Source organism: Callospermophilus lateralis, chromosome X (genome assembly GCF_048772815.1).
Source record: "Callospermophilus lateralis isolate mCalLat2 chromosome X, mCalLat2.hap1, whole genome shotgun sequence".
Taxonomy (NCBI): domain Eukaryota; kingdom Metazoa; phylum Chordata; class Mammalia; order Rodentia; family Sciuridae; genus Callospermophilus; species Callospermophilus lateralis.
In genome coordinates, this window is record NC_135325.1 from 46,771,605 (window position 1) to 46,786,733 (window position 15,129).

A 15,129-nucleotide genomic window follows, 5' to 3' on the forward strand; every position below is an offset into this window, starting at 1 on the left:
ATTGTGATATATTTAACAACTCCTCCTTAAAAAGCCATGGGCTACATTTTTGTATTGTATCAACGTATGCCCTGACTGCTCTTGATTTTACTGGAATGCCTTCTTCCTCTAACAATTTACTTAACACTCTTTCGGTTTGTTTTTTACTAATTTCTGATCCCATATTTCTACTATAATACAACCCAACAAGATAACACCTAACAAAACTGAAACAGAGTGAAACAAAATTGGAACAACACAAAATCACTATAATAGCCTCCTGAAATGTCCATCTGTCCTTTCTCCCTATCTGTTCCTCAGATGTGAGCGGTTTTTCTTCCATCTTACACATCTCCAGGGACAGGCAACTTAAAACAAAAGTGAAGCAAAACAAAAGAAGAATCTTAAAATGGCTACCCATCCTCTCGCCCTGCCCTCAGGGGCGAGCAGTTTACTTACCCTCAGTCACTCCCCGTGCGAGCCACCAAATGCCGCAGTCTGGCTGGGCACAATTCAGGAGCCACTTGTCAAAAGAAACTAACTTTATTTTTAGAACCACACACGCCAAACAAAACAGCTCCTCAGGAAAAAAACCCTCAGAGCCCAACTGCCACCACCGGCTTCCCACAAGCCACACACCCCAACAACCTCTTCCTCCCACAATCCTCCTGCTCTTGAGGCCGATTGGCTGGGTCGCATGGGCGGAGCCAAAAAAGTCCCCCAATGAGCAGCTCCGTGGTCTGAAAGGGCAGGGAAACAGCCCAATGAGCATCACCGCAGAGGAGCCAATCAGCTAGATGTTGCTGGGGCCGCTGTGAGCCAATCATCAGCTGGCAGTCTGAAAGTTTGCTGGGGCTCCTTCGGCTGTGGCTCTCAACAACTAAGCAACATCTCCAGCCCTTTTTTTTATTTTGAAACAGTCTTTCTAAATTGCTGAGGCTAGCTTTGAACTCATGATCCTCCAGCCTCAGCCTCCCAATCTACTGGAATTGCAGGCATGCTCCACCACACCTGAGGGGGATCTCAAATTTGAGGTCATCCTGGGCAATTTTAGGGAGATCCTGTGTCAAAATAAAAAATCAAAAATGGTTGAGTATGTCACTCAGTGATAGAGTGCATGAGGTTTTCTCCCCAGCACATTAAAAAAAAAATGGCTGGGGATACCATCACTGTGCAAAGTGGCACAGGCCTGTGATCCCAGGGACTCTGGAGGCTGAAGTAGGAAGATCACAAGTTCAAGACTAGCCTCAACAATTTGACCCTGTCTCAAATAAATTAAAAGGGACTGAAGTTGTAGCTCAGTGGTGGAACACTCCTGGGTTTTATCCCCAGTACTACAAAAAAAGAGACATTTCCCTAGAGAGCCAGGCATTTCTGAAGGAGAATCAAGAACAATAGGGCGTGGAGGCACGTTCCTGTAATCCCAGGGACTCCAGAGGCTGAGGTAGAATTTCCAAGACCAGCAGCAGCAATTTAGCAAAGTCCTAAGCAATTTAGTGAGACCCTGTCTCAAAATTAAAAAAAAAAAAATTAAAAGGGCTGGGGATGTGGCTTAGTGGTAAAGCACTTCTGGGCTCAATCCCCAGTATCCCCAGCCAAAAATATGGCCTTCAGATTACTTTTCAGAATTTCGTGTTTGTACATCCCTTAAAATCAATGTTCTCAAATATTCCCACATATAATTAGAGAATTAAAAATATGAATGCCAGGCCAGGTGCAGTGGTGCATATCTCTAATCCCAGTGGCTTGGGAGGCAGAGGAAGGAGGATCCAGAGTTCAAAGCTAGCCTCAGCAATTTAGCACGGCACTAAGCAACTCAGTGAGACTCTGTCTCTGATAAAATACAAAATAGGGTTTGGGATGTGGCTCAGTGGTGGAGGACCCCTGAGTTCAATCCCCAGTACCCCAAAAAAGAATACAAAAGGTATAATGGCACACTGCTGTCATCCCAGTGACTAGGTAGGCTGAGGCAGGAGGGTCAAAAATTCAAGGCCAGCCTCAGCAATTTAGCAAGAACTTGCCTCAAAATTTAAAATAACTAGGGATTTAGCTCAATGGTAAAGCACCTCTGGGTTTGATTCTCAGTAACCTCCCCACACACAAAAATTAGAAAGGCCAGCCTGGTATGGTGGCACATGATTATAAACCCAGTGTTTCAGGAGACTGAGGCAGGAGGACAGCAAATTTGAGGCTAGGCAACTTAGCGAGACCCTGTCTCAAAATTAAAAAAAAAAAAAAAAATTAAAGGACTGGGGTGGGCGCCATGACACACCCTTGTAAGCCCAGCAACATGGAAGGCTGAGATAGGAGTATCTCAAAAGTTCAAGGCAAAGTTCAGCAATTTAGCAAGGCCCTCAGCAACTTAGTGAGACCCTGTCTCAAAATAAAAAGGGCTGAGGATGTATTTTAGTGGTAACACCCCTCAGTACCAAAATAAATATTTAAATTACATAAAATAAATAAAAAGGGCTGGGGGTGTAGCTCAGTGGTTAAGTACATCTGAGCTCAATCACTGGTACCAAAAAAAAAAAAAAGGCAGTGGGGGGGAGTGATAAATAAATGAGTACCCATCACTGACCATAAGGGAAATACAAATCAAAACCCTAAGGACTGGGATATAGCTAATTTGGTAGAGTGCTTGCCTTGCATGCATAAGTCCCTGGGTTCAACCCCCAGCACCATAAAAACAAAACAAATCAAAATCCTGAGATACCATCTCACTTTTTAAGGTAGTTACTATCAGAAAAACAAACCAGGCATAGTGTCACACGTGCCTGTAATCCCAGCAACTGAGGAGGCTAAGGCAGGAGGATTGCAAACTTAAGGCCAGTCTCAGCCACTTAGCAAACCCTGTCTCAATAATAAAATAGTATTTAAAAAAAAACAAAGTAATGGGCTGGCATTGTAGCTCAGTGGTAGAGTGCTTGTCTAGCATGTATGAGGCACTGAGATCCATCCTCAGCATCACATAAAAACAACAACAGAAAAATAAAGGTATTGTGTCCACCTATAATTGAAACATTTATTAAAAAGAGAGAACAGAAATTTTAACAAAACAAAGATGGAAAGGATATGGAAATTTTGAAATCTTTGTGCACTGTTGATGGGAATGTAAAATGGTACAGTAGCTATGGAAAAGAGTATAGAGGATCCTTTAAAAATAAAAATAAATTTACTGGGGCTGGGGATGTGGCTCAAGTGGTAGCATGCTCACCTAGCATGCATGAGGCACTGGGTTCGATTCTCAGCACCACATAGAAACAAAATAAAGATATAAAATAAATAAATAAATAAATTTACCAAACTAAGTGTAAGGTCCTTGCTTAGCATCTGGATGGCCATCTTAAATGATGGCCACCATTTTAAGAAAAATTTTGCTTTCCCACCCAAGGGCATTTCTGAAAAAGGCTCACCACTCCCTCATACCAACCCTACCATTAACCTACCATATTAGGACTTGCCCAGCTCTAATCCCTGAGCCTACCCCATAAAAGTTCCAAACCCCAAGCCTGTTTTGCCTCTCTCCATCTATGGAGAGATGGCCTTTTTATTGTGTGTATCTCTGCCTGGTCTCGATCTTTCATTTTTCACTCACCCATCTCTCTGTTCCTCACTTTCCTTTTATTGGTGCTGAAACCTGGAATTGGGTTCCCCGGTGTGCCTGATCCCCTCTTCGAGGGTCACTGAGCATCCTTGGGCCACAATCAGAATTCATTGTGGGACCGGGCCTCCATTCTGTCAAACTCCCTCTCTTCACCTACCACCAGACATTTCAGGTAAGACCCCTGTCTCCAGTCAACCTAAAAGACCTATGGGTCCCAGGAAGTGACTGTTGATTGTCCTGCACTCCTAGGGTTACTGTGTGGTCAAGAGCACCCCCAGCCGTAGCTTTCACAGCTACAGCTGATCTCTACTGCCGACCAAATCTTTAAGTGATTTTTTTTTTTTTCGGGGCGGGGGAGGGTCCTGGATTTTGAGAAAAACCACCGAGGGTGATTGGGAGTTGTTCCTGGTGAGAATACCTCTCGGCCTTGGGTTAATCTCTATGGCTTCTACCCCTATATAGTCCCATCTGGGTGCCTAAGTGCCTCTAAGGGCCCTACCCGCCTACGCTTATGAAGTGGTGGTGATGACCCCCTGAATGTAACCATCCTCTCAACTGGGTGATTCTAGAGACTGGGGGATGCCCCACCTCTAAACTCACCTCCTAAATCTCATCATAGGTGACTCCTCATCCATTCCCTCCCATAGTCCTCTAGGCTGCCTCCTGGCTAACCTAGAGTCTCTCTTACCCAGGACCTAAACCCCCAAAACTTATCCATTTGTGCAATCAGATCTGGCTTCAATATCCTTTGGACTCTAAATGGCCACTTAACAGCACTCTAGATCCCAATATTATCAGGGATCTTTTCAACTATTGTGAGCACTCAGGAAAATGGAAAGAGATATTATATGTTCACGCTTTCTTCTCTCTACGTTCTCAGCCCTCTCTCTCTGCAACTCTTGCTCTACTGCACAAGTCCTCTTAGCTCTCATCTCTCCTACACCTGCTTCCAAAGGGTCAGAAAATCCTACCCAGGACTCCTCCTCCTTCAACCCAGCAGATGAGCTCCTGCCATGCCACAATTCTATTTCTGATGAAGCCACCACAGCAACTGTCCCCTCGGCCCCTCCACCCTTCTCTCCTCCTGCCACACACTTACGGGCTGCTGCTGCCCAACCTGCATGTCTGTATCCTCTAAGTGAGATGGCTAGGGTAGATGGTGTAATCTGGGTTCATGTGACTTTTCTCTTTGTCAGATCTTTCACAGATAGAAAAGCAGCTTGGGTTCTCTACTTCAAGCCCCACCACATATGTCAAAGAGTTTCAATATCTGACTCAATCATATGATTTCACCTTCCACAATGTCCATATGATCTTGTCTAACACCCTCCTGCACAAGGAGCACAGGCGAGTTTGGGAGCAAGCTAGAAATTATGCTGATGAGGTACATCAGACCTCTCCTGCCCATTCGATTCCCACTGAAGCGGTTCCTGATCGAAACTCCAACTGGGATTATAATTCACCTAGAAGAGTAACTAGTAGAAACCAATTCATTACTTGCCTCATGGCAGGACTTAGAAAGGCAGCTCATAAGGCTATCAACTATGAAAAGCTCCAGGAAGTCATCCGAGATAAAAACAAAAACCCTTCATCATTTTTAGATCACCTGACCAAGGCTTTATTACAATATACTAATCTGGACCCTGAGACTCTAGATGGGAGAGAACTACTAATGACCTACTTTTCTCACAGAGTTTCTCCAATATTAAGGCCAAACTAAGGTGCCTCAAAAGGGAACCCCTAACTCCCCAAGCTGAGGTTCTGAGACTGGCCTTTAAGGTTTATAATGAAAGAGATGAGAAGGCCCAGAAGCAGAAATATCAAATGCTCACTCAAGCCATCTGTTGGACTCAGCATCTGTCCCTGGTTCCACTGGGACTGCCCGAACCCTGTTTTAAATGTAGTCAGATGGGTCATTGGGTCATGTCCCAAGCTTCTCAAGCCTCCAGGTCCTTGTCCTAAATGCCATCAGGAGGGACACTGGACTGTTGACTGTCCCTGATCCCATAGTGCCTCCAACCATCCAGCCCTTCTGGTTCCCCTTTCCAACTCTTAGGACTGGCTGTAGAGGACTGATGCAGCCCAGGTTCCCATCACCTGACCACTACCTTCTTTCCACGGGGACCCAGGGTAACTCCGCATATTTCAGGTAGACCTGTCTCCTTTCTAGACACTGGGGCTACATATTCAGTCTTCAAGGAGTTCTGGGGGCCTACTACCAACCCTTAAAGACACCTAGCCTTGTTTGTGCTTTTGGCTCTCTAATTTTTACCCACTACTTTTTGGTCATTCCACAGTGCCCTGTTCCCCTTATGGGAAAGGACATCCTTACAAAGTTGGGGGCTACACTTTCCTTTTCTCCTCATATATGCTTCCATCCAGTCTTGCCTGCCGCTCCCCTGGTCCTCACCCTTACCTTAGGACCATCCCCTATTTCAACTACCAGTGCCTTCCCATTACTCCCTTCTGAGGTGGACCCTACTATATGGGATGTTTCAAGTCCTTCTATTGCTTCACGCCACAAGTCCGTTCACATCCATCTCAAAAATCCCCTCCATATTCTGGTCCAATCACAATCCCTGCTCTCCCTCCTTGCAGCTTCTGTCCCTCTCTTTTTGCAGAGCAGCCTTGTCAGGCTCCTGACAATAAACCCACTTCTTACCTCAGGGTGTGTGTGATTAGTCCTGCACCACTTTTCTTTCATTGAAGCCAGTGACTCCAGCACATTCTCCCATCCGCTTTGCTCTCCCCTCTTGGGATTAGAGCTGCATTTGGGATCCTGGCTTGAGGGCCCAGGACAATTACCACATACATTCTTCCATTCACCTAGTGTTCTTCTTCAACCTCACTCCAGCCTCATTTGGGTAAGTGACTTAGCCCTTCCCCTCCCCTCCTCTTCACAAGTCTAGAGATGGCAGTGACAAGCCTCCTCTTTAGAACTTAGATCTTGGTCCAGCACCAAGATTCTTTCCCACCCATTCTCCTTGGTGAGTTCATTCCAACTCGCCATGGGGAACTCCTAACCCCTTCCCCTTGGAGAGTTCACTCTCAGGTCTTGGTTCTTAGCTCCTCAGCAGAGCTCATGAAAGCCCTGGCCAGGCAGCCAAGACTCTCTTGGCAAAGCTCAGGAAGGACTAGGGAAGTAGCAGATGACTCCCTTCTCTCAGTCCCAGACTCCAACTAGTCACGGGGAATTCCCAAATCCCATCTGACTCACCTCTCCGCTGCCTCCTGGCCCACTTAGCTCCACTGCATTTGGCTCCTGATCTAAAGGCCCCTTGCTCCAGGCAACATACACATGGTTCACAGATGGTTTCTCCTTCCTTCAGGAGGGAGTTCCTTGGGCAGGATATGCTATAGTCTCTCTAACCTCAGTTGTGGAAGTGGCTCCCCTCCCCTATAATACATCCAATCAGCAGGCTGAACTTGTTGCCCTTCTAGAGCCTTCAAGTTGGCAAAGGGAGCCTCCCTCAATGTCTATACTTACTCTAAATATGCTTTCCACATACTTCTCCTCCACTCTGCTATTTGGAAGGAGTGTGGATTCCTTGCCACCAAGGGAACTTCAATTACTAATGCCCCCTTTATCTCTGATCTCCTTCAGGCCTCAAAGCTTCCCACTGCCATTGGAACTGAAGGATGGCAGCTAAGTAACCCCCTTCTCCGGTGGATACTTCCTTTCCTCACCTCTCTCCTTGTCATAGGCCTTTTGCTAATGCTTGCCCCCGTGTCATTAGATTTATTCAAGATTAGATTCAAAGAAACCAGCTTCTGTTATAGAACTTCCAACCCCTCTCCAAAATTGGGCCATCCAGAGTCAGCACCCCAGTACCCCTTGCCCAGTACCCCTTGACCATCACCAATGCCTCAATGACACCCAACACCCCTAACAAAGGTCCAGACACCACCCCTTCCCAGCAGGAAGAAGCTACAGAAGATTGTTCTATGCCCCTGTCCCTCAGGGGCCCAATAACAAACAAAAAAGGGGAGAATGTAAGGTCCTTGCTTAGCATCTAGACAGCCATCTTAAATGACAGCCATCATTTTAAGAAAAATTTCGCTTTCCTGCCTAAGAGCCTTTCTGAGAAAGGCTCACCACTCCTTCATACCAACCTGACCTTTCACTTCCCATTTTTTCCCACCCAAGGGTGTATCACCTTTCCCTCATACCAATCCCATGCTTAACCACCTCCATTAGGACCCGCCCAGCTCTAATCTCTGAGCCTGCCCCATAAAAGTCCCAAACCCCAAGCCTGTTTTGTCTCTCTCTGTCTATGGAGAGATGGCCTTTATTTCTCAACTCTGACAGACAAACTCTCAGGTGTATCTTTGCCTTGTCTCTGTCTTTCACTTCTCACTCGCCCATCTCCTGGTTCCTCACTTTCCTTTCACTAAGCATGATGGCACAAGCCTGTAATCTCACTTACTCCAGAGGCTGAAGCAGGGATCACAAATTCAAGGCTAGCATTGGTAATTTAGGGCACTCCTGTCTCAAAATGATACAAAAGGGTCTGGGAATGTAGATCAGTGGCAGAGTGCTTGTCTAACATGGACAAGACTCTGGGTTCAGTTGCCAGTACCACACACACAAACAAACATCAAAGAAAGAATATATAAAAACATCAAAAGCAGGGACTTGAAGATATATTTGTACACCCGTATTCATAACAGTATTATTCACACTTGCCAAAAGGAAGAAGCAACCTAAATGTCCATCATCAAATTAATGGATAAGCAAAACGTACATAATATAATGCAATATTATTCAGCATTAAAAAGGAAGGTAGTTTGAAGCTCAGCATAGTAGCAGGAGGACCACTTGAGGCCAAGAGCTTGAGACCAGCCTGGGCAATTTAAAGAGACCCCATCTTATTTAAAAAAAAGGAACAAGGGGCTGGGGTTGTGGCTCAGTTGTAAAGTGCTCACCTAGCATGTATGAGGCACTGGGTTCGATCCTCAGCACCACATAAAAATAAAGAAGAGCTGGAGTTGTGGCTCAGTTGTAGAGCGCTCACCTAGCAAGTGCGAGGCCGTGGGTTCAATCCTTGGCACCACATAAAAATAAATAAAATAAAGGTATTGTGTCCAACTACAACTAAAAAATAAATATTTTAAAAAAATAAAATAAAGATGTTGTGTCCACCTAAAACTAAAAAAATAAACATTTAAAAAAGGAAGAAAGTTCATGATTGAACTTTGAGGATGTAATATTAAATGAAATAAGCCAGTCTCTCTCTCTCTCTGTCTCTCTCTCTCTCTCTCTCTCTCTCTGTCTCTCTCTCTCTCTCTCTCTCTCTCACACACACACACACACACACACACACACACACACACAGGTAATAGAAGGTTTTTGTGGGTATAGAGTTTCAGTTTTACAAAATGAAAATAGTTGTGGGCTGGGGGTGTTAGCTCAAGGCCCTGGGTTCAGTCCACAGCACCACCAAAAAAGAAGTTGATTTCTGGAAATTTGTTGCACAACAATGTGAATAAACTTAATTCCATAGAACTGTACACTTAAAAATAGTTAATATGGGCTTGGTGTGCTGATGTACACCTGTAATTCCAGGAATTGAAAAGGCTGAGGCATGAGTATCACAAATTGGAGGCCATAAGGAACTTATTGAGACCCTGTCTAAAAGTTTAAAAAAAGGTCTAGGGAAGAAGCTCAGTGGTAGAGTGCCTCTGGGTTCAATTCCCAAGTATTTACACATACATACATACATACATACATACATACATACATATATACCAATGCCTTGGCCACAAACATAGTTGTTACATCCTCACTGACACCACTTAATGCTTGATCTTTCATGTGGGTCCTGAAAATAAGAGTACAGACAGCTGGAAAGAGTATGACTCATGGTGGAAATGCTGAGAAATGGTCGTTGGGCTCTTTTGGGTGATACTTTAAGGACATTTAGCTAAACCCTGCCTGCAAAATCAGTGTGATGATTAGTAATATTCCAATAAGTGCTTTGTAAATAATCACTTCCAGCTGGAAAAAAAATCATTAAGATGACTATAGCTATTGACTCCACCTAATATCCAGGCTCAGAAATGATCCATTTGGTCTGAATCTTCCAGTTTATAATGCCTGGCTATGGCTCTTTCGTTAGAAAATGTAGCTACAGAACTTTGGATCTGAAGTTCTTTTTATATTCTTCAAATAAATTAATGAAATGCTTTCTCCCGGTTCAAACACAAACTTCCCCCTGCAAACAAAACTTCTGGGGAGCTTTCCTGACTTGCCATTTTGAGTTCCATTTACTTCCTATTTTTCAGTATATGCTGATTTCTGTTACTCTTGTAATTGTCCTACGCACATGAAACTTTAAGCTCTTTAAGACAGAGGCACTATCCTACTCATCTTTCTAAGCTTATTTTTTTAACATTCCTACATAGTACATGCTTAGCAAATATTCACCAATTGAACAAAGAAGAAAAAAATGGGCTTCACTCTTCATTTGCTTGCTGTCTTGTGGTAGAGACAAACATGTAAAAACAAATGCAAGCCTGTGCTGGGAATGTAGCTCAGGCCCTGGCACAAAAGCAAATAAAAACAATCAAAAACTAAGAGCAAATGCAATTCTATGGCTAGTGGAAAGACATGTGGGTACAGCTTCTGTGATGGTATTGAATTTGTAAAAGATGATTAGCTCAAAGGATAGATTTTTTTTTAATATTCTTTTTTTGTTTTTAGAGAGAGAGAGAATTTTTAAATATTTATTTATTTGTTTATTTTCAGTTTTCGGCGGACACAACATCTTTGTATGTGGTGCTGAGGATCAAACCCGGGCCGCACGCATACCAGGCGAGCGCGCTACCGCTTGAGCCACATCCCCAGCTCAAGGGTAGATATTTTAAAGCACTGAAATGCCAAAACAAGTATTTTTTAATTGGTATAGCATCATTTCAGTACTTAAGAATCTGAAGTCTGAATCATTTGAATCCTGAGTCATACCCAAATAGTTACATGGTATTTGAAATTTCTTTTTTCTCCTTTTTTGCGGTGGTGGGGTGGGTGGGAGACATGGGGTTTTCTTATGGGGTTTTTTGTTTGTTTGTTTAAAAACATTTATTTTTTTAATTGTAGGTGGACACAACATCTTTATTTTATTTTTATGTGGTGCTGAGGATCCAACCCAGTGGCTCCCGCATGCTAGGTAAGTGCTCTGCCTCTGAGTCACAACCCCAGCCCTGTTTGTTTGTTTTTTGTACTGGGGGTTGAATGACAGAGTCTCACTAAATTGATTAGAGCCTCACTAAATTGCAGAGGCTGACCTGGCATTTGTGATCCTCCTGCCTCAGCCTCCTGAGCTGCTGGGATTATAGACATTAGCAACTGGGCTTGGCTCCCCAGCTTTCCCCACTTTTATTTTTTGTACCAGAGTTTGAACCCAGAGGCTCTTAAACATTGGGCCACATTCCCAACCTTTTTTTTTTTTTTTTTTTTTTTTGAGACAAGGTCTCAAAAATGCTTAGGGCCTCATTAAATTGCTGAGGCTGGCTTTGAACTTGTAATCATCTTGCATGAGCCTCCTTAGCCATGGGGAATACAGGTGTGCTCACCGTGCCTGACTCCTCACTTCTTTGAATCAGGATTTTTTTTTTTTCATTCTACTTGGAAAGACTCAAACCAGAAGCACAAAGAATACTTAGTCTTGGTTCCTGGCCAACATTGAAGCCTAACAGCATCTGAAGACAAGTAAAAGACAATGAAAACTGTATCTCAGATTTTAACAAAATTCCAGCATAGCTGGAAGGGTTGAGTGGCACACACCTGTAATCCCAGTGGCTCAGGAAGTTGACACAGGAGGATTTCAAGTTCAAAGCCAGCCTCAGCAAAAGTGAGGTGCTAAGCAACTCAGTGAGACCTTGTCTCTAAAGAAAATACAAAATAAAACAGTACCTCTCGTATGCTAGGCAAGCACTCTGCCACTGAGCTACCGCCCCAGCCCTCCTGTATTTCTATTAGTAAGTGTTTTTGAAAGTTTAGAAAATTTGTCAAGTAGGGTTAAACACCTTAATTATAAAATTGCTCAAGTTTAGACTATTTAAACAATACTGTTACGGTCAGCTCAGCCCAGGAACCCTGTCTGGATCCTAGCTGGCTGGATTCAGATGCTCACCTGCATAAGAAATAGGAAAAAGATGGGAAAATTATTTGTGTGTATGTGTGAGTGTGCGCACACTACATCCTCAGCCCTTTTTTTTTTTTTTTTGTATTTTATTTAAAGATAGGGTCTCCCTTAGTTGCAGAGGCTGGCCTTGAACTCAGGATCCTCCTGATTCAGCCTGCTGAGTTGCTGATATTACAGGTGTGTGTCGCACCTGGCAGGAAAAACAAATTTGATGCAGTTTGACCAACCCTGGGAGAAGGAGCTATATTCTTTCTGTTGGACCTACAGAAGCAGTTACAATTTATAGGAACAAAAACCAGGTGATATACATATGTAGATTCAGTTAGCCTCTGCTAGATAGGCCTGGGCAGGGGACAATCTCCACTAAGCTTTCTTGGTTTCCATTTATACTTGTGGTGGGGACTAAAAGGTGAGTGACTCACCCTAGATGGAGATTCAACCAAGAGATTTTATTGGGGGGCTGCCCGAAAGAGAGGCAGAGAGCAGAGAGAGAAGAGGAGAACAGAAAGAGAGAGGAGAGAAAGAAGAGGAAGAGGGCAGAGGACAGAGAGAAGAGAGAAGAGAGCCTGTGCTCACAACCTTCGGCTTAAGAAGGGTTGCGTAGGGGATGTGGCGGGTGCTGATTAGCAGGGTGACTCAGGACACTGTGTCCTGAGGGAACTGGTCGAGGAAACCTTTGAATTTGGTGCTCTTGGCTTGGCGCCCTTTGGAGAGGAGGGGGAGGGGTAAGGAATTCTATGATGTTCTTCTCTGAGAAGGAGGAGTCTCCCACACACCCAATAGGGACAGCCCCTCAGCCTCCACTCTCAGCTTGAGGAAGTTGTTCTTGATTCAGAGAGGCCCCCAACTTCAGTCTACTTCAATACAGCTTCATTAATTGAACTCCTTATTTGGTTTGGAGCTACCTGATGAAGTTTGTTTGATTTACTGTTAAAGATTCTATTTTCCCTGGGGTTTGGTTATACTTCAGTGGTAGAGCCCTTGCCTAACTGGGTTAAATCAGCAGTATGAAAAACAATTATGATTACTTGAAGTATCAATCCATTCTCTTAGGTTTGTCTAATTTCTTTGTTTGCAGTGCTGGAGATTGAATCAAAGGCCTTACACATGCCAGGCAAGTGCTCTACCTCTGAGCTACATACCTAACCCTTTTTGTTTTTTGAGTCAGGTTCTTACCAAATTGCCCAAGCTAGCCACGAATTTGTGATTCTGTTGCCTCAGCCTGAGTGGCTGGGATTATAGGCACTCTGCCTGGTTTTGCTTTTTCATTTAAGAATATAACCAGGGAGACTGGGTTTATGGCTCAGTGGTAGAGCACTTACCTAGTGCAGATGAGGCACTGGGTTTGATCCTCAACACTACATAAAAATAAATAAATAAAAATAAAGGCATTGTGTCCACCTACAACTAAAAAAAAATTAAAAAAGAGAATATAACCAGGAAATCACTTCATATCTATACATCTAGACTTGCTTCCTTAAAAAATAATCTTTAGAGCCAGGTGCAGTGATGCATACCTGTAATTTTAGTCTCTAGGGAGTCTGACTCAGGAGAATTGCAAGTTCAACTCCAGTCTGTGTAATTTAGTGAGACCCTAAGCAACTTAGTGAGACCTTGTCTCAAAATAAAAAAATAAAAAGCACTGGAGATGTGACTTACTGGTTCATTGCCATTACCTCTGAGTTAAATACCCAATACCCCCAAAAAAGTTATCTTTAGGAATAGGCCCCAGCAGCGCAAGCCTATAGTTCCAAGCGTTTGGGACCAACCTGGGCAATATAGCAAGATCCTGTTTCTTCAAAAAATTTATTTTATTGTTATTTAATAACCTAATATTAACTGCGTACAGCGGCCCATGCCTGTCATCCCAGAGACTGAGGCAGGAAGATCTCAAATTCAAGGTCATCCTAGCAATTTATGGAGATCCTGTCTCAAAATAAAAAAGTTGGGGATGTATCTCAGTGTTTGAGACCCTGCCTAGCATGCAGATGGCCTTGGCTTCAATCTCCAGTACCACAAAAAAATCAACATAATAATTAATTATCATCTTGTGTGTGTGTGTGTGTGTGTGTGTGTGTGTGTACTGGGGATTGAACTCCGAGGCACTTGATCACTAAGCCACTTCCCCAACCCAGTTTGTATTTTATTTAGAGACAGGGTCTCACTGAGTTGCTTAGGGACTTGCTATGTTGCTGAAGCTGGCTTTGAACTCCCAATCCCCCTGCCTCAGTCTCCTGAGCTGCTGAAATTACAGGAGTACGCCACTGTGCCCAGCATAGTATTTCTTATTTTTTCATGCATTTTTTTCTTTTTCTTTCCTTTTTTTTTTCTTTTGTGGTGCCAATGCCAATCCAGTGTCTCATGCATCTTCGTATAATTTTGCATTACTATCTAGTGTCCTTTCATTTCTGCCCCCAAAACTCATAGCATTTCTTGTTGAGCATGGGTACTAGAAACAATTATGTTTATTTGAGAATGTCTTCATCTTCTTTTCTTTTCTTTTCTTTCTTTTTTTTTGTGGTGCTGGTGAAGGGAAAGCAAGAAATAAGAGATGGGTATGTGAGAAATGAAAGACCAGGACCAGGCAGAGGTACACACGAGAGTTTATTTGTCAGAGCTGATAAATAAAGACCATCTCTCTGTAGGAGAGAGGCAAAACAGGCTTTGGTTCCCGGGACTTTTATGGGGCAGGCTCAGGAATCAGAGCCAGAGGGCGGTCGTTAAGAGTTTGTTTGGTATGAGGGAGTGGTGAGCCTTTCTCAGAAACGCCCTTGAGTAGGAAAGGGAAACTTTTTCCTTAAAATGATGGCTGTCATTTAAGATGGCTGTTCAGATGCTAAACAAGGACCTTATAGGTGGGGATTTAAACCAGGGCCTTCTGCATGTGAAGCAAGCACTCTACCAACTGGGCTATATCCACAGTCCCTTCTTTTTTGGGGTGGAGGTACCTGGGACTAAACTCAGGGGCACTTGACCACTGAGCCACATCCCCAGCCCTATTTTGTGTTTTATTTGGAGACAGGGTCTCACTGAGTTTCTAAGTGCCTTCCTTTTGCTGAGGATGGCTTTAAACTCCCAATGCTCCTGTCTCAGCTTCCTGAGCCACTGGGATTACAGATGTGCATCATGGCTGCCAGCTTCTTCTTTTAATTTTTGAAGAACTGTTATGCAAGTTGGCTGACATTTAATTTTTTCAGCAATTTATTTTTCTTTTTTTGTGGGGAAGGTACTGTGGGTTGAATTCAGGGGAGTTCAAGCACTCAACTACATATCCAGCCTTTATGTTATTTAATTTATTTGTTTGTTTTAATAACAGGGATTGAACTCAGGGGCACTCCACCTCTGAGCCACATCCACAGCCCTATTGTGTATTTTATTTAGAGACAGGGTCTCACTGAATTG